The sequence below is a fragment of the Tasmannia lanceolata genome, unplaced genomic scaffold (genome assembly GCF_043159265.1).
Source record: "Tasmannia lanceolata isolate RefF3 unplaced genomic scaffold, GAP_Taslan_0.1 ptg000023l, whole genome shotgun sequence".
In the NCBI taxonomy this organism is placed as follows: Eukaryota; Viridiplantae; Streptophyta; class Magnoliopsida; order Canellales; family Winteraceae; genus Tasmannia; species Tasmannia lanceolata.
Window position 1 is genome coordinate 13,413,815 of NW_027518700.1, and position 24,823 is coordinate 13,438,637.

Below are 24,823 nucleotides of genomic sequence, written 5' to 3' on the forward strand. Positions count from 1 at the left end.
TTTGAAATGTTTATTTTTGAAGGTTTGACTGAACTTGGGATAAGAATCTCAAGCTGCCTACGTACCCTGTGGAAAGGGATCAAGCCAACGTAGTTCGGAACAGATTTTCCTAACTACTCCTAATGACTTATGACTTTTCAGAAATATTTTTGGATTTTCAGTTGTTTTTCAAGTGTTTTTGGTGTTTTTGACTCAAGAGAACAGATTCCTATCATCATAAGGGTAGGACAAACTTTTAATATCCCGCAAAGGTTGGACAGAATCCTATACTTTGCGGGGGTTGGACAGAATCCCATGACTCCGCAAAGGTTAGCCGAATGCCTTATGGAGTGAAATTAATTCACTTTGGCTTCCGTACATGAAAATTTGAGTGACCCTTTACAATTCATTTCGTAACGTCCAAAAGAGACATTTAAATTAAGGTTGAATCACTTTGGCTAGGGATTCAGTTATCTTCAAGACAGTTTACATATTTTTGAAGCAAATTCTTAGCATTAACAAGAAGATCCTCTTTAACGTAGAGAGATGTGAAACAAAGTAGGTGGATGAAATGAAAACTAGAGTTATATAGGGCTATTGAGGTGAAAAAATAGTAACAGTGACTTTGTGTTGGATTAAAATCCAATGCAAAGGAACTTTAGGGGGTGTTGTAGATGAGGACACAAACACAAAGGGTGGTTGCTATACCGAGGTTCGATGCATACAAAAGAAGAGGAAAATCACCTTGAAAGAGAACCAAACTAGTCTCACATCCAATCTTCGATTGAGGGAAGAAAGACCAACCATGGTCTCTCGTCCAAAAGCCGCCCATTTTAATAACAAGTTAAAAAGAGACTCATTTTTTTCCATAAAGGCTTGGTTTGTAAGAAAGGCAACTGCCTTGATCGATCATGGCAACAATTAAAGAAAAAATACATATAAGCTAAGAAACAAGAGCACCCACATCATCTAAATAAAAACAAGCTAATTCCCTTCAAACAAGAGCACCCACATCATCTAATTCCCTTCTTTTTTTTTGATTGGTAATTCCCTTCTTATTCTCACCTAAATAAAAACCAGCTAAGAAAGGCTCCTCTATATTTCACTTCACCCTGCAAGCCATATTATAGAAATTAGTAAGCTATTCTATTGGAATTAAAGAAAATAAAAGAGCTAATAGATGTCAGCTGATAGAAGAAAAAAATTCAAAAATTATGGCAACAGATCATACTAATCCAAATATTCTATTGGGTCATCCTTATGGCAACAGATCATACTAATCCAAAAATTCAAAAAAAGAGACACTAACGAATTATGCCCATCTCTCCTACTTTCCCCCTTTAAATAAGATTAATAGGGAAATATCTCTCTTTACGCTACCATTTAGGAATTTCCTATTAGAAACCTACAGTGCCTTACTAATCCAAGAGCTATCATGGCCTTTTAAAATTAAAACACTTCTAATACAATACTAGTTACCTAAATTGAAATCCCTAAAGAGCATAAATCTCATTAATACTTTATTTAGGACCTTTGCTTAGAAGACTTAGTTACTAATAACAAAACATCATATATATATAAGATTTTGATAATGGCACCCAACTCAGAAAATAACACTTTCAAAACTACCCTATTCTAAAAGCATGGGTTTTCCAAGCAATTAATCCTAACCACGACTTTGGTAATGACACCCATTCCAAGCAATTAATCCTAAACTCGATTTTGGTAACTGACACCCATTCCAAGCAATTAATCGAGGGTCTAATGTTGGTAACGACACCCATTCCAAGCAGTTAGTTATAAGATAAATTTTGATAATGACACTAATTTAATATACAAAACGAAAAAATAGATCGAGCCAATCGAAAAAATAGAAAAAATAACGGGAACATACAAAACGAAAGAGCTGTGCACCTTTCTAAAGTCAATCAAGGGATAGGTCCACCATTGATCTAGAGCTCTTTGAAAGCATTGGTGAAGAGGGACTTGGTATTCTCGCCATCTTCCCAATTTAACTCTTCAAACCATTCCCTTTCCGCTTTAAATATTTGAATGCTAGGGCATGGAGGGAGCTTCTTCAATTTTGTACGTCTATGTATCCGCATCGTTTCCAAGGAAGTGAAAGACACCCTCGTACTACAAATGCTTCTTAATCCCTTTACTCGCTTAAGCTGTAGGTGGCGTAAATTACTCTAGTATTTGATGTTTCATGCTTCTCATCTCTCTCTCTCTTGCATAAATTACTTTTTGCTTTTACGACAAGCATTTTATGGATGCCACCACCATCGTCACCCAAACCATGCATAGGGTAGAACCTACTATTTTTAACTCATTTTATGGGATGGGTCCTGATGATGCCGAAATCCGCTCTACACGATCTAGGAGTGATAGAGTTGATTCTGTAAATAACTTATACTCGCAGAGTAGATGTTAGTAGAACCAGGATTATAATACTTCAATATTTAAGCTAGAAATCGGAATCACGGGGGAATTGAAGGGAAGAAGATGAAGTGCAGAAGTATTACCAACGAAGAAGAGGGGGAGATGATTGTGACTGAACTTGGTCTTCCCAAGTTGCCTACGTACCTCTTTATTGAGGATCAAGTCTCACGTAGTTCCATTATGAAGGCGAGGGTCCCTTTTGATAGAGAATAGAGTCCATAATAGTTAGAATCTTACTGTTTTTAGGAGTTTTTCCTAATTGGTCGACTTCCCTGGGAGATAAGTTCATATCTATTTTTAATAGATATCTTGTTTCCCTGTACAAGCAAGTTACTACTATGTGACTCTTTTATTTGGAAAGCCACCGCCTTAGGGCATATTGCCTCTTGAGGGGCGGTTTGCCAATTATGAACGTTGCTATTTATGAGGGGAGGATAAGATTTTATCATCTTTCCTATCTAAAATCAGTTGGTCGGTTTCTAGTTAATCGGAAGTGTCACGTGTTATTCATCCACGGTAAGTGCCGATTTTACGCCTAACATATTGCCCCCCACTTCCTCGAGCCATCTTTGGGTCGAGGAAGTAGTTTGGGGATTCTTGAAGTAGTAATGGGCTTATCAAGTGCCTGAAAATTGGTTGAGGTTACTGGAGTTTTGGAATGGGGTTTTCAAGTCTCTGGGATTGAGGTTATCTAGTATAAAAATGAGGTTATCAAGTCCCTGAAAATTGGCCGAGGGTACTGGAGTTTTGGAAGGGGGTTTTCAAGTCTATGGGATTGGGGTTATCTAGTGTCAAAATGGGGTTACCAATTTCCGAATGGGCTTATCAAGTCCTTGAAAATTGGGCTTGGGTACTGGAGTTTCAGAAGAGGGTTTTCAAGTCTTTGGGATTGGGGTTATCTAGTATCAAAATGGGGTTACCCATTTACGAATGGGCTTATCAAGTCCCTTAAAATTGGCAGAGGGTACTGGAGTTTTGGAAGGGACTTTTCAAGCCTCTGGGATTGGAGTTATCCAGTATCAAAATAGGGTTACGAATTTCTGAGTGGCCTTATCAAGTTCCTTATGAACACGTTTTTACTTTCTGTTTTTTTTTTTCACTCATTCATTTCACCGTTTTTTCTGTCTACCCTACGATTCATCTCCTCATCCGCCATTGAAAGGGTGAAGGAGAAATGCAAAACCCTAAAATAAATGAAAAACAAAACCTAGATACAGAGAGATAGGTGGCAATGAACTCACGTTTCAAGTTTTCGTGCTTTCTCGCCTCCAAAGGTGGCTAAACGATGAAGATGACTGGTAGGCTAGAAAAAAAAAGTTGAAAATGGAAAAGTTAAAAAAAAAAGAGAAAGAAGAGAGAAGAGGGAAAAGTGGAAAAGCAAAACTTGTTGCTTACGAAAATGGCATTTTCGTCCAGCTTTTACTGACAAGACCTCTTTTGTCCCTCGTTGATAATTTCAAAAAAGCATGGGTCCTGTTGATAATTCCGCCTAATTTTTGTACCCCATTAGTAATTGTTCCTTCTTCTTTTTTGGCGGTTAGGCCACCATTTCAAACCTCATGTGCTGATGGGCGGGTCCCACCATCTTCCCGCAAAACCCATGCAAAGGTTGGGGCCCTCGATTTTTTTACCTCATCTTCCAAGAAATTTTTTTAGGGAAATGATTTCAGCACTCGAGTGTTTTGATAAACATGCGCTCCACTTGTTTTTCGTGTAGTATTTAAAGGGTTTTAAGAGCTTTTTGAGAACCGTAATATCCTGTGACATCCTTTTAAATACTACACGACAAACAAGTAGAGCGCATGTTTATCAAAACACTTGAGCGCTGAAATCATTTCCCTTTCTAGGGAAATGATTTCCATGGAGAATTTTTAATGGAATTTTTTCTACGGTAGATTTTTTTTCCACACCTTATGCATAGCATTGGTGGGGCCCATCATTTTACAACACATGTTCTGATAAGGTGAGGTCCATAATTTTACACCCATGCACTGGGGTGCACAAACTCAGAATTAGACCCACGACCTGGCCAGCAAAATGCACTTTGATGATGTGGATCCAATGGGCGCCGTTGCGGCTGGTTTTTGCAAGGGCGCACTTTAGTTTAGTATTCCTCATTTGAAAAGAGCTTTTACTTTTCAAATGAGGAATTAGACCCAAAGAGCATTTACTTTTACATTTTTCAGTTCTATTACAAATGCACTTTGATGATGTGGATCCAATGGGCGCCCTTGCGGCTGGTTTTTGCAAGGGCGCGCTTCAGTTTAGTATTCCTCATTTGAAAAATGATAAACATATCCTTAAAAAGATTGTGGGTTCCAACCGCTCTCACACCCACTGTTTGAGAGAGAGAGAGAGAGAGAGAGAGAGAGAGAGAGAGAGAGAGAGAGAGAGAGAGAGAGAGAGAGAGAGCAAAAGTCCATTCATTTTATGAGAGAGAACAAAGCTCCATTCATTTTATTTATAAAGACATACATATAAGCTAAGAAACAAGAGCACCCACATCATCTAAATAAAAACAAGCTAATTCCCTTCAAACAAGAGCACTCACATCATCTAATTCCCTTTTTTTTTTTTTGAAGAAGGCTAAGAAAGGCTCATCTAAATAAAAACCAGCTAAGAAAGGCTCCTCTATATTTCACTTCACCCTGCAAGCCATATTCAAGAAAAAAACACATATATAGAAATTAGTAAGCTATTCTATTGGAATTAAACAAAATAAAAGAGCTAATAGATGTCAGCTGATAGAAGAAAAAAATTAAAATTGTGGAAACTATGTAGAAATTCTCCCACCATACTTTATTTAGTTAAGCAATTGATTGGCAACAGATCATGCTAATCCAAAAATTCAAAAAAAGAGACACTAACGAATTATGCCCATCTCTCCTACTTTCCCCCTTTAAATAAGATTAATAGGGAAATATCTCTCTTTACACTACCATTTAGGAATTTCCTATTAGAAACCTACAGTGCCTTACTAATCCAAGAGCTATCATGGCCTTTTAAAATTAAAACACTTCTAATGCAATACTAGTTACCTAAATTGAAATCCCTAAAGAGCATAAATCTCATTAATACTTTATTATTTAGGATCTTTGCTTAGAAGACTTAGTTACTAATAACAAAACATCATATATATAAGATTTTGATAATGGCACCCAACTCAGAAAATAACACTTTCAAAACTACCCTATTGTAAAAGCATGGGTTTTGGCAAAGGCACCCTTTCCAAGCAATTAATCCTAAACTCGACTTTGGTAATGACACCCATTCCAAGCAATTAATCCTAAACTCGATTTTGATAACGACACCCATTCCGTAAACTGGATTTTGGTAACGACACCCATTCCAAGCAATTAATCGTAATTCTAATGTTGGTAACGACACCCATTCCAAGCAATTAATCGTAAGTCTAATGTTGGTAACGACACCCATTCCAAGCATTACAAAACACATCTCATTTTCTTTTGTCTCATGGAAAAATACCCAACTAAATTTATTTTCCCCCCCTGTATCACAACGTAGCACGGGTGTTTTTTACAAGTACTAATATAAAAGAAAACAAAAGGAGCCATTCAAAAAAAAAGAAAACAAAAATGGAACATACAAAATGAAAGAGCTGCGCACCTGTCATCTCTTTTACAGCACCGATTAATGCATGCTCTGTCGTCTTCCCAAAGCATTGGTGAAGAGGGACTTGGTATTCTCGCCATCTTCCCAACTTAATTCTTCAAACCATTTCCTATCCGCTCTAAATATTTGAATGCTAGGGCATGAAGGGAGCTTCTTCAATATTGTACAGCTATATATTTGCATCGTTTCCAAGGAAGTGAAAGACACCCTCGGACTACAAATGCTGATGGGGTGCAAAAACGCAAGCCTATCACAGGCCGCCACCTGTCCCGCCACCTGTCCTGGGAGTAGGTGAGCTCCAGCCTCTAACAGGCCGCCACCTGTCCCGCCACCTGTCCTGGGTGTAGGTGAGCTCCAGCCTCTAACAGGCCACCACTTGTCCCGCCACCTGTCTTGGGAGTAGGTAAGCTCTAGCCTCTAACAGGTCACCACCTGTCCCGCCACCTGTCCTGGGAGTAGGTGAGCTCCAGCCTATAGCAGGCCGCCACCTGTCCTCGCACAGGTCATCCCACGTCACCACGTTTCCCTCTATAAAAGGGAGTTCAAAGCTCAAACCAAGGGTAATGAAAAACCTTCTCTCCACCAAAAACTCTCGAACTAAGCTCTGCACTCTTGCTCATAAACTGACTTGAGTGTCGAAGGGCCTGTCCGGAGTAACGCCCGGGTTGGTCTTCTGACCTCGCTTGCCTTTGCGCAGGACTCAGCTCTCTCAGTAGGATTCAGTCACTTCATTCCACTTCACTCCGGTCCCTCAGGACTTAGCTCCTCTGGTCCCAGCTTAGCTCTTACGTCACTGCTGTACCTGTTACCGATTTTCGGTCTAACAGATTGGCGCCATCCGTGGGACCCCAGAACTAACAGCTGTTTAAATCCCTTACAAAAATGGCAGGGCGCAAGAGTGCGCGAATACCAACTGCACGGACGACTCAAGGCTTGCTACCTCGCAGGACCCGAAGTGAGCGAATCGCCTCACTAGTGGTGGCAGCCTCTGCTACAGCTGAACAGAGCCCGGCTCGTTTGGAACATCTCAACCCTATGCCTACTCCGGATCAAATTCAAGCTCTTTTCCAGCAGATGACGGCCCTGGTCGGTCAATACCAACAGCTACTCCAAGCACCTCCCCAGCATCCTCCAGAGATTCCACGACCTGTCCAGGAAAGGTCGAATGTACACAGGGGAGAGTCATCGCGCCACGGTGAGGACCGGGCTCACCACTCAAGACAAGTCCATCCCCCCAAAGCCAGACATGCTCATACAGAGCCACAACGCCGCCAGAGGCCGCGGTCCCGCTCTGCACAAAGGCACCGAGCTCATGAAGGGTGCGCACATCAAGAGAAGTTCCGGTCTCGCCAAAAGAGTCCGGAAAGTCAGTTCGGCTCTGCGGCGAGCCCGTCAGTGGAAAGAAACAGATCACCGGACCAGCCGGACCGCAGAGCTGATCCAATGCTACGGAAGATGGAAGAAATGGATCACAGGATAGAAGAGCTGGCAAAGGACCAGAGCCGGCCTACTGTGCGGGCGTTCTCAAGCAGAACGCCGTTTACCGACGACGTCATGGGTGCCCCCGCACCCAGAGGATTCAAAATGCCAACCGTCCCACAATACGATGGGACCACTGACCCAGTGGACCACTTGGAGACGTTCAGAACGATGATGCTCCTCCACGGCGCGTCAGACGGTTTCCTTTGTAGAGCATTCCCGACGACACTGACTGGTGCCGCATGGGACTGGTACTCAAGGATCAAACCGAACTCCATCAGCAACTTTGATGACTTCGGGGATGATCTGGTCCGCCACTTCATGAGCAGCCGCAGGCCAAGGAAAACAACAGCATCCTTGATGGCCTTGCGGCAGGACGATAATGAACCTCTGAAAGTGTTCGTCCGCCGCTTCAACAGGGAGGCACTTCAAGTGCCAAACCTAGATCCCTCAGCCGCTATGAATGGGCTCCTCGCGGGTGCTAGATCCAATGAATTCCCTCGGTCAGTAGCTCGCCAAAATCCGCACTCACTAGCGGACCTAATGGCCGGAGCTGAGGAGTACATAACGGTGGAAGAGACACTGGCAGCCCTCGACTCAAATCGGAGGAGAACCTCTTAAGACAAAAACCCTACCAAGCAGCGTAGGGAGGATAAAGCCCCCAGAAGAGAGAAGTCTCCACAGAGAAGAGAAGAGAACTTTACGCCTCTCAATACCTCCCGGAAGCACATACTGGCTGCGATCAGCGATGAAGAGTTCGTGAGGTGGCCAGCTAGAATGATCTCCAAGGGAAATAAAAGAGACCAATCAAAATACTGTCGGTTCCACAGGGACCATGGTCACGACACAAATGAATGCTGGCAGCTCAAGGAAGAAATCAAACAGTTGATTGGCCGGGGCTATTTGAAAAAATAAGTCCGAAGTGACGGCCGTAGACCAGAAAAAAGAGAGAAGAGTCCTCAGGGCCGCAGCCCTCGACGGTCGCAGCCGCCCCCTGCCTGGAATAAGTCTCCTCTGCCATCCAGTTCACAGCAAGAGGTGCATCGATCCCAGCCAAGGGGAGTCATTGGCACAATTATGGGCGGACCGGCCACATGAGGCACATCAACTGCTACTCGTAAAGCATATGCCCGCCGGGTAAACGCAGTGCACACATGCAGCAAGAAGACGAAGACGGAGAACGAAATCTCCTTTTCAAACGTAGACTTGGACAACCTGATACTGCCCCACGACGACGCACTGGTCTTAACCATGCTCGTCGCCAACTGGGAAGTGAAGAAAATCCTTGTAGACAACGGGAGTTCGGCAGACATCTTGTACTATCACGCTTTCCAGAAAATGATGATAGGCGACGACCGCTTGAAGCCGGCGAACTCTGACCTGTTTGGATTCTCAGGAGAGGTTGTGAAAGTGGAGGGGCAGATTGAACTCCCAGTCCTTGTCCGAGAACCGCCCTGTCAAGCGTTCACCATGGTCAATTTCCTGGTAGTGAGGGCCACTTCAGTCTATAACGCTATCTTAGGACGGCCTGGCCAGAACCTGATTCGTGCGGTGGCTTCAGCTTATCACCAGAAGATAAAATTCATAATGCCAAACGGTGTGGGTGAAGTTCGGGGAGACCAACCCCAGTCCAGGGAGTGCTATGCAATGGCACTGAAAGGTAAAAATGCAGTGGAATCGCTGCCAATTGAGCTACTCGATTTGAGGGACGAACTCCGGGGGACTCAGCCCGCCGAAGACCTCATCTTCATCCCGCTGTGCCCAGAAGATAATGATAAAGTCGCTCTGATCGGCTCCTCTCTGAGCAGCAGCATCCAGCGCCACCTCACCGAGTTTCTTCAAGACAATGCAGATGTCTTTGTGTGGGCTCCCGTTGACATGCCTGGCATTGACCCGGAGATCAGCACACACAGACTCGGTGTTGACACAACCTGCAAACCGGTGAAACAGAAAAGAAGACATTTCACTTTTAAAAGATGGCAGGTGATAAAAGAAGAAGTGGAAAGGCTTTTAAAGGTTGACTTCATTCGGGAGATTCAATATCCGGACTGGTTGGCAATCGTAGTCCTGGTCAAGAAGACAAACGAAAAATGGAGAACCTGCGTTGACTTCACTGATCTGAATAAGGCCTGTCCCAAGGATAGCTATCCGCTCCCAAAAATTGATCAGCTCATTGACGCCACTGCAGGCCATGAGTTACTGAGCTTCATGGACGCTTTCTCCGGGTATAACCAGATCAGGATGTATGAATCAGACATACCAAAGACTTCGTTTGTAACAAATCAAGGGACCTACTGCTATCGTATCATGCCCTTCGGCCTCAAAAATGCCAGGGCCACATATCAGAGGCTCATGAACAGACTTTTCTAGAACCAGATCGGCCGTAACATGGAAGTCTATGTTGACGATATGCTGGTCAAAAGCCGAAGTTCACAGGATCACGTGTCAGATCTGAGAGAAACATTTCAGGTCCTGAAAAAACACAGCATGAAGCTAAACCTCACCAAATGCACTTTCGGCGTTGGCTCAGGAAAGTTCATGGGGTTTATGGTAAGTCAGAGAGGGATAGAGGCCAATCCAGAGAAGATCAAGGCCGTGGTGGAGCTCACTCCACCGAAAACTATCAGAGAGGTACAGCGGCTCACAAGAATGATAGCCGCGCTGGGGCCCTTCATCTCAAAATCCGCAGAGAGGTGCCTACCCTTCTTCAACACAGTCAAAGGACTCAAGACAGCGCCCTGGACAGAGGAATGCCAGACCGCGTTCGAAGAGTTAAAGCAATATTTGTCCTCCCCGTCACTATTGACAAAGCTGGAACCAGGTGAGGAGCTACTCCTGTATCTCTCCGTGAGCCCCACGGCTCTGGCAGCTGTCCTGGTTCATGAAGAGCACCGCCTGCAAAAACCTATCTACTATGTTAGCAAAGTTCTCCATGATGCCGAAATTAGATACCAGCGGGTTGAGAAATTGGCTTACGCGCTAGTAATGGCGGCTAGGAAGTTGAGGCCGTATTTCCAAGCTCACACTATAAAAGTCCTGACCGATCAGCCGCTTAGGCAAGTTCTCCATCGACCAGACATCTCGGGGCGACTCGTAAAATGGGCCGTGGAGCTGAGCGAGTTCGACATCCAGTACGTACCAAGGCCAGCGATAAAAGCTCAAGTGCTGGCGGACTTCGTAGCTGAGTGCACCATCCCCCAGCAGACCACCGAATCTGAAGTTGTTCAAACCCCAGTTGTGGAAAAGTCAATCACGACTGAGGAATGCACAGCAGGGGGGACTGAAGCAGAAGTCATCCCCTTACCAGCAGAGCAGGGTCTATCAACCGCCGAACCACTCTGGGAAGTGTACGTTGATGGGTCTTCAAACAAGGGTGGCTAAGGTTCGGATTCTGCGCATCCAATAATGAGGCAGAATATGAAGCCCTCCTCGCTGGGATGAATCTTGCCGTTCAAGTCAAGGCCCAAAGGCTGAGAGCATACTGCGACTCCCAGTTGGTTCCAAACCAGATCCAAGGGGTTTATGAGGCCCGTGACGAACGCATGGTCAAGTATCTCTCCAAGGTCCGCCGGCTAGCCAGCAAGTTCCAAAGTTTTGAGGTTGTCAGAATTCCCCAAACAGAGAATGCAAAGGCAGATGTGCTGTCTAAACTGGCTGCATCCGGATACACTGCTCTCGGAAGTATCTGCATGGAGTTCCTCCAGAAATCCAGTATCGAAAGAGAAGCCACTGAAGTAATGCAGGTAGAGCACGAATCCTGCTGGATGGACGAAATTATCGAATATATGCGCAGCGGGAAGCTTCCCGAAACAAAGAAGGACGCCCGCAAAGTAGTACAGAGGGTAGCCCGGTTTTCCCTAGATGGTGAGAACCTGTTCAAAAGGTCCTACACCCTCTCGTACTTAAAGTGCCTCCGGCCAAGCAATGCCACCTACGCCCTGCAAGAGACGCACGAAGGAATTTGCGGGGAGCACCTGGGGGGCAAGGCCTTGGCAATCAAGGTGCTATTGAGAGGGCTGTACTGGCCAACCTTGAGGCGAGACACACTGAGCTTGGTGAAAAGGTGCGAGAGGTGTTATAAATTCTCGCCCACCATCCACCAGCCCGCTGTATCGATGGCCCCGATCATCAGCCCACTCCCCTTCGCAGTACGGGGAATGGACATCCTGGGCCCATTTCCACCGGCCTCCGGAAGGCGCGTGTTTGTAGTCGTGGCTATTGACTATTTCACCAAGTGGGTGGAGGCTGAACCTCTAGCCCAAATCACAGAGCAAAACGTGCAGAACTTCTTTTGGAAATCAGTAGTTTGCAGATTCGGGATCCCCCGTGTTCTCATAACAGACAACGGAAGACAGTTCGACTGCAAAAATTTCCGGAAATTCTGCTTTGACCTGAAGATTGAGCAGAGATTTACTTCAGTAGCCCACCCCCAGACGTATGGGCAGACAGAAGTGACAAACAGAATCCTGCTCCAAGGAATTAAAAAGAGGCTGGATGATAAGGCTGGCCGATGGGCAGATGAGCTTTATCACGTTCTATGGGCGTATCGTACCACTCCGCGCACACCAACGGGTGAGTCACCATTCAACTTGTCCTTTGGAACGGAGGCGGTGATACCCGTCGATGTGGGCGCCCCGTCTCCCAGAGTCACCAGCTTCAATGAACAGCTCAATGGTGACGGGCTCCGTGCAAATCTCGACTTATTGGAAGAGGCCAGGGAAGAATCCCGAATCAGAGTCGCCGCCTACAAACAAAAAATATCCAACTACCATGATTTGAAGATACGCCCCAGAAACTTCCGGACAGGAGATCTAGTCCTGAGGAAAGCTGTCGTCTCCCAACCAACGAAAGTCAGAAAACTCTCCCCGACCTGGGAAGGGACGTATCGAGTAAAAGAAGTCATTCGCCTGGGGAGTTATAAGTTGGAGACACTGGAGGAGCATCTGCTACCCCATGCCTGGAACTCAAAGAACCTCCGCCAATATTACCAATAGAACACCCAATGTAAGTGACTTGTAAATATGTACATATTGAATATGAATGATAATTACTCTTTTGTAGCTCTTCTGTAAATCTCCGCGCACCATACAAAGACCCAGTTCGCTAAAACAGGGTACTCGTTGCTGAGAAACCCAGTTCATTAAAACTAGGGTACTTGCCGCTTGGTTCGCTGCGGCTCGTTTCCAAGCAAAAACTGGGAGCCCACTCCTGGTTAGGGACAAGCCGGACAGCAAAAACCAAAGCCGCCTGGAAATCCAGTTCACTAAAAACTTGAGTACTTATATCTGGAAACCCAGTTCATTAAAAACTTGGGTACTTATATCTGGAAACCCAGTTCACTAAAACTTGGGTACTTATACCTGGAAACCCAGTTCGCAAAAATTGGGTACTTATTATCTATTTGAAAACCCAGTTCACTAAAACTAGGGTACTCGCTGCTTGGTTCGCCACGGCTCGTCTCCGCAAAGGCCGGGAGCTCACTCCTGGTCCGGGACCAGCCCGGATAGCAGAAACCAAAGCCGCTTAGAAACCCAGTTCACTAAAACTTGGGTACTTATATCTAGAAACCCAATTCGCAAAAATTGGGTACTTATTATCTATTTGGAAACCCAGTTCACTAAAACTAGGGTACTCGCTGCTTGGTTCGCCACGGCTCGTCTCCGCAAAGGCCGGGAGCTCACTCCTGGTCCGGGACCAGCCCGGATAGCAGAAACCAAAGCCGCTCAGAAATCCAGTTCACTAAAACTTGGGTACTTATATCTGGAAACCCAGTTCGTAAAAATTGGGTACTTATTATCTATTTGGAACCTAGCTCTCTAAACCTGGGTATCTGACGCTTGGAGACCTAGTTTACCAAAACTTGGAAACTCGCAAGTTATTTTATTTCAAATGTCTGCCCACAGCAAGAAATCAAACAATGTTACTATTCAGAAGCAGACGGATGGAGAGCAAGTAAAACATCAAAGTATGATTTCTATTCATAAAAGAGTAGGGCCTCAAAGAGCCATTACAAAAGATGAGAGCCTCAAAAAGCTGCTACAAAAGTTGGGTCTCTAAGGACCATTACAAAAAGAATCAGATGCGATGGTTCAGAAAAAAAGAGAGCTCAAGAGACCCCGTGGCTACCGCTCCGAGGTAAGTCCTCCTCTGGGACCACTGCGGCGGCAGTAGCTGCCGGCTCCTCGTCAACAAGCGTCGGCGCTTCAGGAAGATTTAGGCCGGCCAAGGTCGCAGTTGGGTTGGACGCTTTGACCTGCTCGAGACAGTCGAAGTATCCAATCTTGTAGGCCTCACTAGACAAATTGAAAAGTTCGTTCTTCCGCTTTTGTACGGCCTCTGCGACGGCCTCCTTAACGGCCGCTATCTGTCTCTCCTTGGCCCTCTCCCTCTGAGCGTTAAGGGCTTCGACTGCTTTTTGCTTCTGAAGGGTCAGCTCCTCCCTAAGCAGGTTCTTCTCCGCCTCCACCCGTTCGATACTTTTTTGAAGCTCCTTAGCCTCCATCACCAGCTTTCCATTCTCCGTTTCTGACTTCGTGATTGCATCAGAGAATTTCTTACTCTTCTCCTGAAGATCATTGAAGTACACTCCGATCTACAGATACAAATAAGCTATCGTTAATACAGGAAAGCGAAGTAAAAGACGGACAGAAAGTAAGCGTATTCGTTGACCATCTTACCTGATAAAGTGAAGAAAATACGGCCTCTTCGGCCGTAGCTGGCGGTTCGTGGAGAACTTGCTGCTTATCTTTGCTGAGAATACATTTTCTCTGAATCTCAACAGCTACTCGGCTTTCGCCTAAGCCAGTGTCATTTTTCTGAACGGCCCAGTTGGGCCGAAAAACGTTGTCCCCTATCTTCGCCGGGGGAGGACTGGCTCCGGCTCCAGCGAACGTCCCCCTCGACTTCGAGGATCCCGCTCCTTTGCCAAAAGCACCAACCAGTTTCACCGTGGTTTTGCCTTTGGGAGGCGGTGGAGGCGCAGTGTCTTGGGTATAAGCCGGACTCGCCATATCGGCTGCTTTCCTTTTTTGGCTCTGCTGGGCCACTTGCTGAGCCCCCAGCTGAGCCCTGGGAAGGGCCCCTTGTCGTATTCTCTCAACTGTTGATTGTTGCTTCATCTCTGCAAGTGAACATAAACAGAGCAGTCAGAAGCAAAAAGCAAAAAAACAAATAGAGTTCAGAACAAGGCTAGCCACATACGTGCAGAAGTCGCAGTACTAAGACTGAGCCCGGCCAGAACTTCTTCCCCTGAAAAGTCCGCGCAGTGAATAAGGCCTTCCCGTTCCACCTCCTCTCGTATTAGGGAGAACGTTCTCAAATCTTCGCCCTCGAGAAACGGTTTGCGACTCAGTGCAGTTGTATGAGGGACATTCCAGATCAGAGGAACCGGCCAGGGCTCACTGGATTCCCTATCTTCGACATAGAAGAACCTATTCTTCCACGTGTGTATTGAAGAGGGAATGCCAGTGATTATTTTCAACTCAGAGCGCTGGCTAATATAAATCCAGCCCCCTCCTTATGCCTCTTCAGGTGAGCACAAGCACGGAATAGTGGCACAGACACGCTTCTCTCCAGCCGACCATGAACAAGGTACACAAACCCAGTCAGTAACCTCCATGAGTTCGGGGCAACCTGGGCTGGGGCCAGTCCGTAATATCGAAGCACCACGGTGAAGAACGGGTGCAACGGCAACCTGAGTTCGGCCCTCAACGACTCATCATAAATACGGACATCCGAACTTTCATTACAAGCTCTAGCTCCCTCTATCGCCGCCCTCAGCCTAAACCTGGGGGGCACACCGTACTTGTCTCTAATATCCTTCATCATGGACCCATCAAGGTAGTTCTCCTCGACAAGAGCCCGCATATTGTACTTAAGGTTGGCTTCCATCCGGGCCCTAGCTACGACTTCAACGGCCCGGCCAGGAAGAAGTGTTGTGGACGCCTCAGCGACGTCACTACCAACACTCCCTTCTGCTTGGACACTACCCGTTGGGAGTGGAGTGACGTTCAGATCCAATATCACCTCATCGTGATTCTCTCCGTCGTCGCTATCTACAATCTCTACTCTAACATTTGGACTTTCTATTACTAGACTCTGAATTGGACTAGACTCTGAGCTACTGGAGGAAGACTCCGAGCCGGACTCGGAACTAGAACTGCTATGAGACATGAAGTAGAAAAGAGAAAGGCTGAGAAGAATACTGGGCAGAGTAGAAAGCTCCTAATCCGCGCGCAACTCCAACCACGCACTATGTAAGTTGAACTGGCAGACCGGAGAGAAAAAGAAGAAGAAGAAGAGTAAAAGGTGAAAAGTGAAAAATGAAGGGTAAAAACCTCCTTTTATAAAGTTTTGCCTAAGGCGGTGTGCATTTAATGCAAGGCGCAAGCTTCGAGGGTGCTTGAATGGTGCCACGTATATGACGGGCACACACTTCGAGGTGAAGGTATGGGCTAATAGTACGCGCGTATCTCCAAGAAGCTAAGGGCCTCCGGACAGAAGATAATGGTCGCGTCCACTACAAAAGTCAGTCTGGCCCAAGCCGGACTGGATATGACGCGTTTCATAAAATGACAAAAGTCAGTCCGGCCCAAGCCGGACTGGATATGACGCGTTTCACAAAATGACTAAAGTCAGTCTGGCCCAAGCCGGACTGGATATGACGCGTTTCACAAAACGACAAAAGTCAGTCCGGCCCAAGCCGGACTGGATATGACGCGTTTCATAAAACGACAAAAGTCAATCAGGCCCAAGCCGGACTGGATATGACGCATTTCACAAAACGACAAAAGTCAGTCCGGCCTGGATATGACGCGTTTCACAAAATGACAAAAGTCAGTCAGGCCCAAGCCGGACTGGATATGACGCGTTTCACAAAACGACAAAAGTCAGTCCGGCCCAAGCCAGACTTGATATGACGCGTTTCACAAAACGACAAAAGTCAGTCCGGCCCAAGCCGGACTGGATATAACGCATTATTAAATGCCAGTCCGGCCCAAGCCGGACTCACTTCCAGGCCGGACAGATTTCCGGACTGGATATGGCGTGTTGCCAGTCCGGCCCAAGCCGGACTCATTTCCAGACAGATTTCTGGACTCATTTTCAGACTGGATATGGCGCGTCGTTAGAAGCCAGTCCGGCCCAAGCCGGACTCATTTCCGGACAGACTTCCGGACTCATTTCCGGACCGATTTCCGGACTCATCTCCGGACTCATTTCCAACAGACTTCCGGACTCATTTCCGGACAGATTTCCGGACAGATCTCCGGACTCATTTCCAACAGATTTTCGGACTCATTTCCGGACAGATTTCCGGACTCATCTCCGGACTCATTTCCAGCAGATTTCCGGACTCATTTCCAGAAGATTTCCGGACTCATTTCCAACAGATTTTCGGACTCACCTCCCATTCAGGAATGTAATTCACCACACTTCCCCAAGTCACTACAACGACTTGGAGAACTGGGGGGCAACTGATGGGGTGCAAAAACGCAAGCCTATCACAGGCCGCCACCTGTCCCGCCACCTGTCCTGGGAGTAGGTGAGCTCCAGCCTCTAACAGGTCGCCACCTGTCCCGCCACCTGTCCTGGGAGTAGGTGAGCTCTAGCCTCTAATAGGTCACCACCTGTCCCGCCACCTGTCCTGGGAGTAGGTGAGCTCGAGCCTATAGCAGGCCGCCACCTGTCCTCGCACAGGTCATCCCACGTCACCACGTTTCCCTCTATAAAAGGGAGTTCAAAGCTCAAACCAAGGGTAATGAAAAACCTTCTCTCCACCCAAAACTCTCGAACTAAGCTCTGCACTCTTGCTCATAAACTGACTTGAGTGTCGAAGGGCCTGTCTGGAGTAACGCCCGGGTTGGTCTTCTGACCTCGCTTGCCTTTGCGCAGGACTCAGCTCTCTCAGCAGGACTCAGTCACTTCATTCCACTTCACCCCGGTCCCTCAGGACTTAGCTCCTCTGGTCCCAGCTCAGCTCTTACGTCACTGCTGTACCTGTTACCGATTTTCGGTCTAACAAATGCTTCTTAATCCATTTAATTGGCGAAGCTGTAGGCGGCGTAAACTTGGGAGTGCATTGTTGAGAACTAGCAAGCTATCCCCCTCTTCTATAATTTCCTCAATTTTATCACAATCACAGATGGTAAGATTCTCCAACTTATCCAGTTGATGTACAAAGTTAGAGGAGAAGAGAGTACCACTCAACTGTTCACAGGAATCAATAAGCAATGTTTTCAATTGTCGAAGACTTAGAATTCCATGTCCCATAATTAGCTTCTTCAGATTTGGTAACCTAGAGAGATGCATCCACTCAATATTGTGTCCTACGTCTCCGTTGTCTATAATGCAATCCACTTGAGGACAATCAGCAATACTAAGGTTTCTTAAGGTCAGAGAATGGCCTGCTATTTCAGAAATTCCTCGTTTTAGACCATTACATGCATAAATACCTATGCTTTCTGCGTACTCTTGTATTATCTTACAACAAGGAGGGAAATACTCACATCCATTGACGCACAATTTTTTATCGCCATGCGGTACTTCAATCAGATCCATACTTCTTTTGCCAAATTGAAAATTGAATTTCCTCAGACTTGAAAGTTGTCGTCGATGGAAAGAATCTTGAGAAAGACAATCAATATCCGTTACTGTGATATCAAGTGAGTACAGGTGTGTTAACATTGCTAGCTCTGCTAAGCTATAACCAGTGCCTTCGTTCACATCATCTAGCGCTCCTTCCTTTGCCCATTTTATAGGTGTCCTGATCATGCTTAGCTCCTCTAGACTGGATAAACTACATATCGTTGTGTATGGAATTGTTGTCACACTACACAAATATGATAAATTCAAACTCTTAAGATTAACCAATTCTTCAATGCCTTGAGGTAGTTCTTGAATGCTTTTAGAATCTCTGAGATTTAGAAATTGTAGTTGTTTTAGATGTCCCAATGGTGGTACCTCTATCAAAGAGCCACAATATATTAAAATGATTGCACGTAGATTCACCAATGACGATAAGGACATTGGAAGTGATTCAATATGGGTGTAACTAAGATCAAGAACCCTAAGCTGTGGCATAAGTTCAAAGAAGCTACTTGGGATGGTCCTTAAGACATTGTTTCGTTGGAGGAATAAGGACACCAAAGTAGGGCAATTTGGCATAGTTGGAAGCCTTTCTATTTGGTTTCTCATCAATGAAACCCTCTCAACCCCTTCCCACATATTTTCTTTGGGTGCCTCCTTTAGTCCCATCCCAGCTTTTACCAGGAATTTTGGGCCTTCTTTCATTGACGATTATGTGATCCATATTGCCAAGTCACGGATCAAGTCGTGCATTTTGACATAATTTTCACCCAACACCTCCAAGAGACAAGCGTCCTTTAATCTTTCAATGATGCGGTGCCCTTTATTTGATGCATCCTCCAAGTTATCAACATTATTTGCAAATCCGTCCATTGTCCAATATTTTACCAGCTCAGGTACATATATCCAAGTATCTTCTGGACATAGTGCACAATACAAGAAGCAGGGTTTGCTGTTATCTTCCTCTAAGCAGTCATAACTGAGTTTCAAAGATCGAAAAACTTTAGGCTCCATACCTTCAATTTCTGGGACCGCCGATTCCTTCAATGCCCTTAAAGCATCCAGCCACACCTTTTTCCTTTCCTTTCCTCACATAGCTCTCCCTACAGTGATAATTGCCAGAGGTAAACCACCACACTCTTTCACAACCTCGACCACCAAGGCTTGGATGTCCGGCAAAAGCACTACCTCCCCTGTTTTCTCATGGAACAAATTCCAAGCTTCCTCGCCCCCAAGTGTTTTAACTTTAAACTGCATATCAATGTCCATGGCATTAGATACTCGAAGGAAACGAGTACTCATCACGATTTTGCATTTATTTTCCTTATCTGGCTTTGGAATTCCGACATCATCCAAGATAATTTCCTCCCAAAGATCGTCCAACATCAACAGATACCTCGAGTTCTTCAATCTTGCAAAGATTTTCCTTCCTCTCGACTCTTGATCTTCATCACCACCAAAACGCAAACCCAATTTGCTTCCAATGGCTAGTTGGGTCCTTTCTATATTCAGATCCTTGGATACAGTTACCCAAATCACCACATCAAAGTCTCTCTCTCTCTCTCTCTCTCTCTCTCTCGGATAATCACAATCCTCTCCCCACCCTCTCTCCGGTCACTCCCTATTAATTCCGTTTTGCCATACAAGCTCTAGGATTTGATGTTTCATGCTTCTCATCTCTCTCTCTCTCTCTTGCATAAATTACTTTTTGCTTTTACGACAAACATTTTATGGATGCCACCACCATCGTCACCCAAACCATGCATAGGGTAGGACCCACTATTTTTACTCATTTTATGGGATGGGTCCTGATGATGCCGAAATCCGCTCTACACGATCTAGGAGTCGTAGAGTTGATTATGTAAATAACTTATACTCGCAGATTAGATGTTAGTAGAACCAGGATTATAATACTTCAATATTTAAGCTAGAAATCGGAATCACGGGGGAATTGAAGGGAAGAAGATGAAGTGCAGAAGTATTACCAACGAAGAAGAGGGGGAGATGATTGTGACTGAACTTGGTCTTCCCAAGTTGCCTACGTACCTCTTTATTGAGGATCAAGTCTCACGTAGTTCCATTATGAAGGTGAGGGTCCCTTTTCATGGAGAATAGAGTCCATAATAGTTAGAATCTTGCTGTTTTTAGCAGTTTTTCCTAATTGATCGACTTCCCTGGGAGATAAGTTTATATATATTTTTAATAGATATCTTGTTTCCCTGTACAAGCAAGTTACTACTATGTGACACTTTTATTTGGAAAGCCACCGCCTTAAGGCATATTGCCTCTTTGAGGGGCGGTTTGCCAATTATGAACGTTGCTATTTATTAGGGGAGGATAAGATTTTATCATCTTTCCTATCTAAAATCAGTTGGTCGGTTTCTAATTAATCGGAAGTGTCACGTGTCATTCATCCACGGTAAGTGCCGATTTTACCCCTAGCATATTGCCCTCCACTTCCTCGAGCCATCTTTGGGTCGAGGAAGTAGTTTGGGGATTCTTGAAGTTGTAATGGGCTTATCAAGTGCCTGAAAATTGGTTGAGGTTACTGGAGTTTTGGAATGGGGTTTTCAAGTCTCTGGGATTGGGGTTATCTAGTATAAAAATGAGGTTATCAAGTCCCTGAAAATTGGTCGAGGGTACTGGAGTTTTGGAAGGGGGTTTTCAAGTCTATGGGATTGGGGTTATCTATTATCAAAATGGGGTTACCAATTTCCGAATGGGCTTATCAAGTCCCTGAAAATTGGGCTTGGGTACTGGTGTTTCATAAGAGGGTTTTCAAGTCATTGGGATTGGAGTTATCTAGTATCAAAATGGGGTTACCCATTTACGAATGGGCTTATCAAGTCCCTTAAAATTGGCCGAGGGTACTGGAGTTTTGGAAGGGACTTTTCAAGCCTCTGGGATTGGAGTTATCCAATATCAAAATGGGGTTACGAATTTCTGAGTGAGCTTATCAAGTCCCTTATGAACACGTTTTTACTTTCTATTTTTTTTTTCACTCATTCATTTTCACTTTTTTTTTCTGTCTGCCCTACGATTCATCTTCCTCATCTGCCATTGAAAGGGAGAAGGAGAAATGCAAAACCCTAAAATAAATCAAAAACAAAACCTAGATACAGAGAAATAGGTGGCAATGAACTCACGTTTCAAGTTTTCGAGCTTTCTCGCCTCCAAAGGTGGCTAAACGATGAAGAAGATGACTGGTAGGCTAAAAAAATAAAGTTGAAAATGGAAAGTAAAAAAAAAAGAGGGAAAGAAGAGAGAGGAGGGAAAAGTGGAAAAGCAAAACTTGTTGCTTAAGAAAAGGGCATTTTCGTCCAGTTTTTACTGACAAGACCTCTTTTGTCCCTCGTTCATAATTTCAAAAAAGCATGGGTCCTCTTGATAATTCCGCCTAATTTTTGTCCCCCATTGGTAATTGTTCCTTCTTCTTTTTTGGCGGTTAGGCCACCATTTCAAACCTCATGTGTTGATGGGCGGGTCCCACCATCTTCCGCAAAACCCATGCAAAGGTTGGGGCCCTCTATTTTTTTACCTCATCTTCCAAGAAATTCTTTTAGGGAAATGATTTCAGCGCTCAAGTGTTTTGATAAACATGCGCTCCACTTGTTTTTCGTGTAGTATTTAAAGGGTTTTAAGAGCTTTTTGAGAACCGTAATATCCTGTGACATCCTTTTAAATACTACACGACAAACAAGTGGAGCGCATGTTTATCAAAACACTTGAGCGCTGAAATCATTTCCCTTTTTAGGGAAATGATTTCCATGTAGAATTTTTAATGGAATTTTTTCTATGGTAGATTTTTTTTCCACACCTTATGCATAGCATTGGTGGGGCCCATCATTTTACAACACATGTTCTGATAAGGTGAGGTCCATAATTTTACACCCATGCATTGGGGTGCACAAACTCAGAATTAGACCCACGACCTGGCCAGCAACTTGAGCCACAACTGCCATAGTTGGCTATATTGTGAATGAAAGGTGGAGAGACCAATGAAGGTCGCCAATAAACTTGTTTGGAGCTTGCACTTCCTCAATGAGTTAAAGCTGTTGACCTATAAATGATCAAATTGTTGGATTTTGATTTTCAAAATCATAGTTTTTGAGTCAAAATAGAGCATTTGGAAAATATTTTCTAAGTGTGTTTTGGAAAAGAAAAACTTTTCTTTTAGAATAACTTGCTTTTTGTAGAGATTGTAGAAGTGTAGTGCAAAATGATAGTCCCACATAGGAAGTGGAGAACGAAAGAGATGGGCTTATATAGCTTTACACACATCTCTTCTTTATTTCATTACTCACTAGGTCCTAGCCATTGAATGGACCTGCGAGAGACTATAAAAACACTACAAAATGCCCGTTCAAGACGGTTCGATTAAGCAATATTACTCCCTTAAATCCCCTATTACATTATTTTCTACTATCTTTTTTGGAACTTTGTCAAGTGTTTAGTTTTTATGCAGAAACAAACACTTGTGTCTCAAATACTTGACAAATCTTCGTCAAGTGTTTAGTACATTACTTTCTACTCTCTGTTTTTGGAACTTCGTCGAGTGTTTAGTTATTATGCAGAAACAAACACTTGGGTCTCAAATACTTGACAAATCTGAAGGTGATTTAGGTTTGGTGCCGTTTAGTGTAGAATGTCATCAAGCATTCGGTTTGGAACCGGCCTTCATTGTATCTTGGAGGCGAGTTCGTGGCCCCCTTTGCACAGTATTGATGGGGTGCGAATATCGTCTTAAGGAAAGCATTGACGCGCTTTGAAGTATATTTTTTATCTTATTATCATTTATGTTCTAGATCCAATATTCAATTTTCTCGAACACAAATAACACCAACTCTAACAGGTTGAGCTTTTTTCGACTTAAGCTTTTGGAGTAATTGGTAATTTGACATGGTATCAGAGCAATTGCCTCACGGCAGGTCTTGAGTTCAAAACCTAGCAACTCCCTTATATTAAAAATCCATGTGTATGGCCGATCCAAAAAAGAGGCCCCACACGTGAGGGGGAGTGTTGAAGTATAAATGATCAAATAACACAAACTCTAACAACTAAAGCTTGTGAAGTAACTGGTAGTTCGACAAATATAACAAAACAAAAAAGAAGTGTGGAAAAGAACAGCATCTGCCCACTCAGAATGTGGGGAGTTTTGATCCACATCTCTCATTTTTGGTGCAGCACTTCACATGTAGTGGTGGGGCCCAAACAAGGAATCCTAGGCTGTGATTTTATTCTCTCAATAAATGGGAACATACACATTTGTTTCGTCCGAAATTTCGGTGGAGACCGACACCGAAATTACATAAACCCCTAAAATGGTATTTTATTTTGTCCGAAATTTTGTTTTTTCCTAAATTAATCAAACATAATTCCTCAATGAAAAAATTTTCCATAGAAATAATTTTCCATCAGAGATATTTTCTTGCAATCCAACCAAGATAGGAATTTCTTAGAAAAGTTAGAAACGAAAATATTCCTAAAATTTCTTACTTTATTTATCTATGAAGAAAAGATAACTCAAACCGACCCTATTTAATTTATTATAGAGGGATTTTCAATTTATTTAATTCCTAAAATGATTTTTTTGTTGACGGTTTTTTGACGAGAATATTGGAAGACATAATATTGTTGCTTATCTCCTAGTTTTTTTTTTTTCAAAAATATTGGAAGGGAAATAAAAAAAAACGCTAAAACTGATTAAATGGGTTTGGGGGTAAATTTGCCATTTTAAAATTTTTAACCGAGAAAATTTAAGTTCGTGAGTTTTAGGGACCTTTTAGCAAATATTTTTTAAAAGTAGGATTGTTCAGCTAATATGCTTTTCTTAGGGACTAATAAGCAATTATTTTGCCATGTAGGGACTAATCAGTAAAAATCCCAATTATAGAAGAGAAAGTGGGTTTTAAACTTGTAATATTTTACCGAAATTTCGACCGAAATTACCAAAATTTTGTATAAAATAAAATAGTTTTTTCTTTGTTTCTCTGGATTTGGGCCGAAATTTTGAAATTTCGACCTGTGGGGTCAGAAACCGGTAGCGAAACCGAAATTTAAAACTATGGTTACAAAAGCAAATCCAGAAAGTGACATATCACCAAGTCACAAACATTATTTCTCCACTATCTCTCTTCCATTATTTCCCCACTATCCTATGGAATAGGGGTGCAAGTTTGGTCCTGTCAGCCCCGACCCGCCCTGAGCCCGAATAGGTCAGGGCTGGATTTTCCAACCCTGAGGGCGAGTCAGGGTTCATTTTTTTAGACCCTGACTCAGGTCGGGTCGGGTTCAGGGTTAATGCCTCAAGTACCCTGACCCGGCCCGACCCTACGTTTTCTATTATAGAATTGAACCATCTGTGCATGTTTCTTTTGCTAATGTTTTCTATTATCTTGGATTGATGTTTCTTTAGATTATTATTATTAATTGTCTCTGTTGCCCGTCATGTTGTTGAATTCATATTGTCTTATTTTGTTCACTTTCTCTGGTTATTGATCATTTTGTTCTATATGATAAGTGGTTGCTTTATTTTTGGCACTCTTAACAGGTATTTGTACTAGGGTCAATTAGGGCCGGCCCCTGCCCAATCAGGGCCAATCAGGGCAGGCCAGGGCCAGCACTAAGCTCTGTAGGGTAGGCAATGGGTTGAGGTTTTTCGGCCCTGGCCAATCAGGTGGGCCAGGGCCAGCAATGAGCCCTATAG

At 44.2% G+C, this 24,823-nt stretch overlaps 1 pseudogene; it reads right to left on the minus strand.

Moving 5' to 3' along the window:
- Positions 1-1,931: 1,931 nt before the first annotated feature.
- Positions 1,932-24,823, minus strand: part of LOC143855812 (disease resistance protein RPS2-like) — a 41,529-nt pseudogene continuing 18,637 nt past the window's right edge.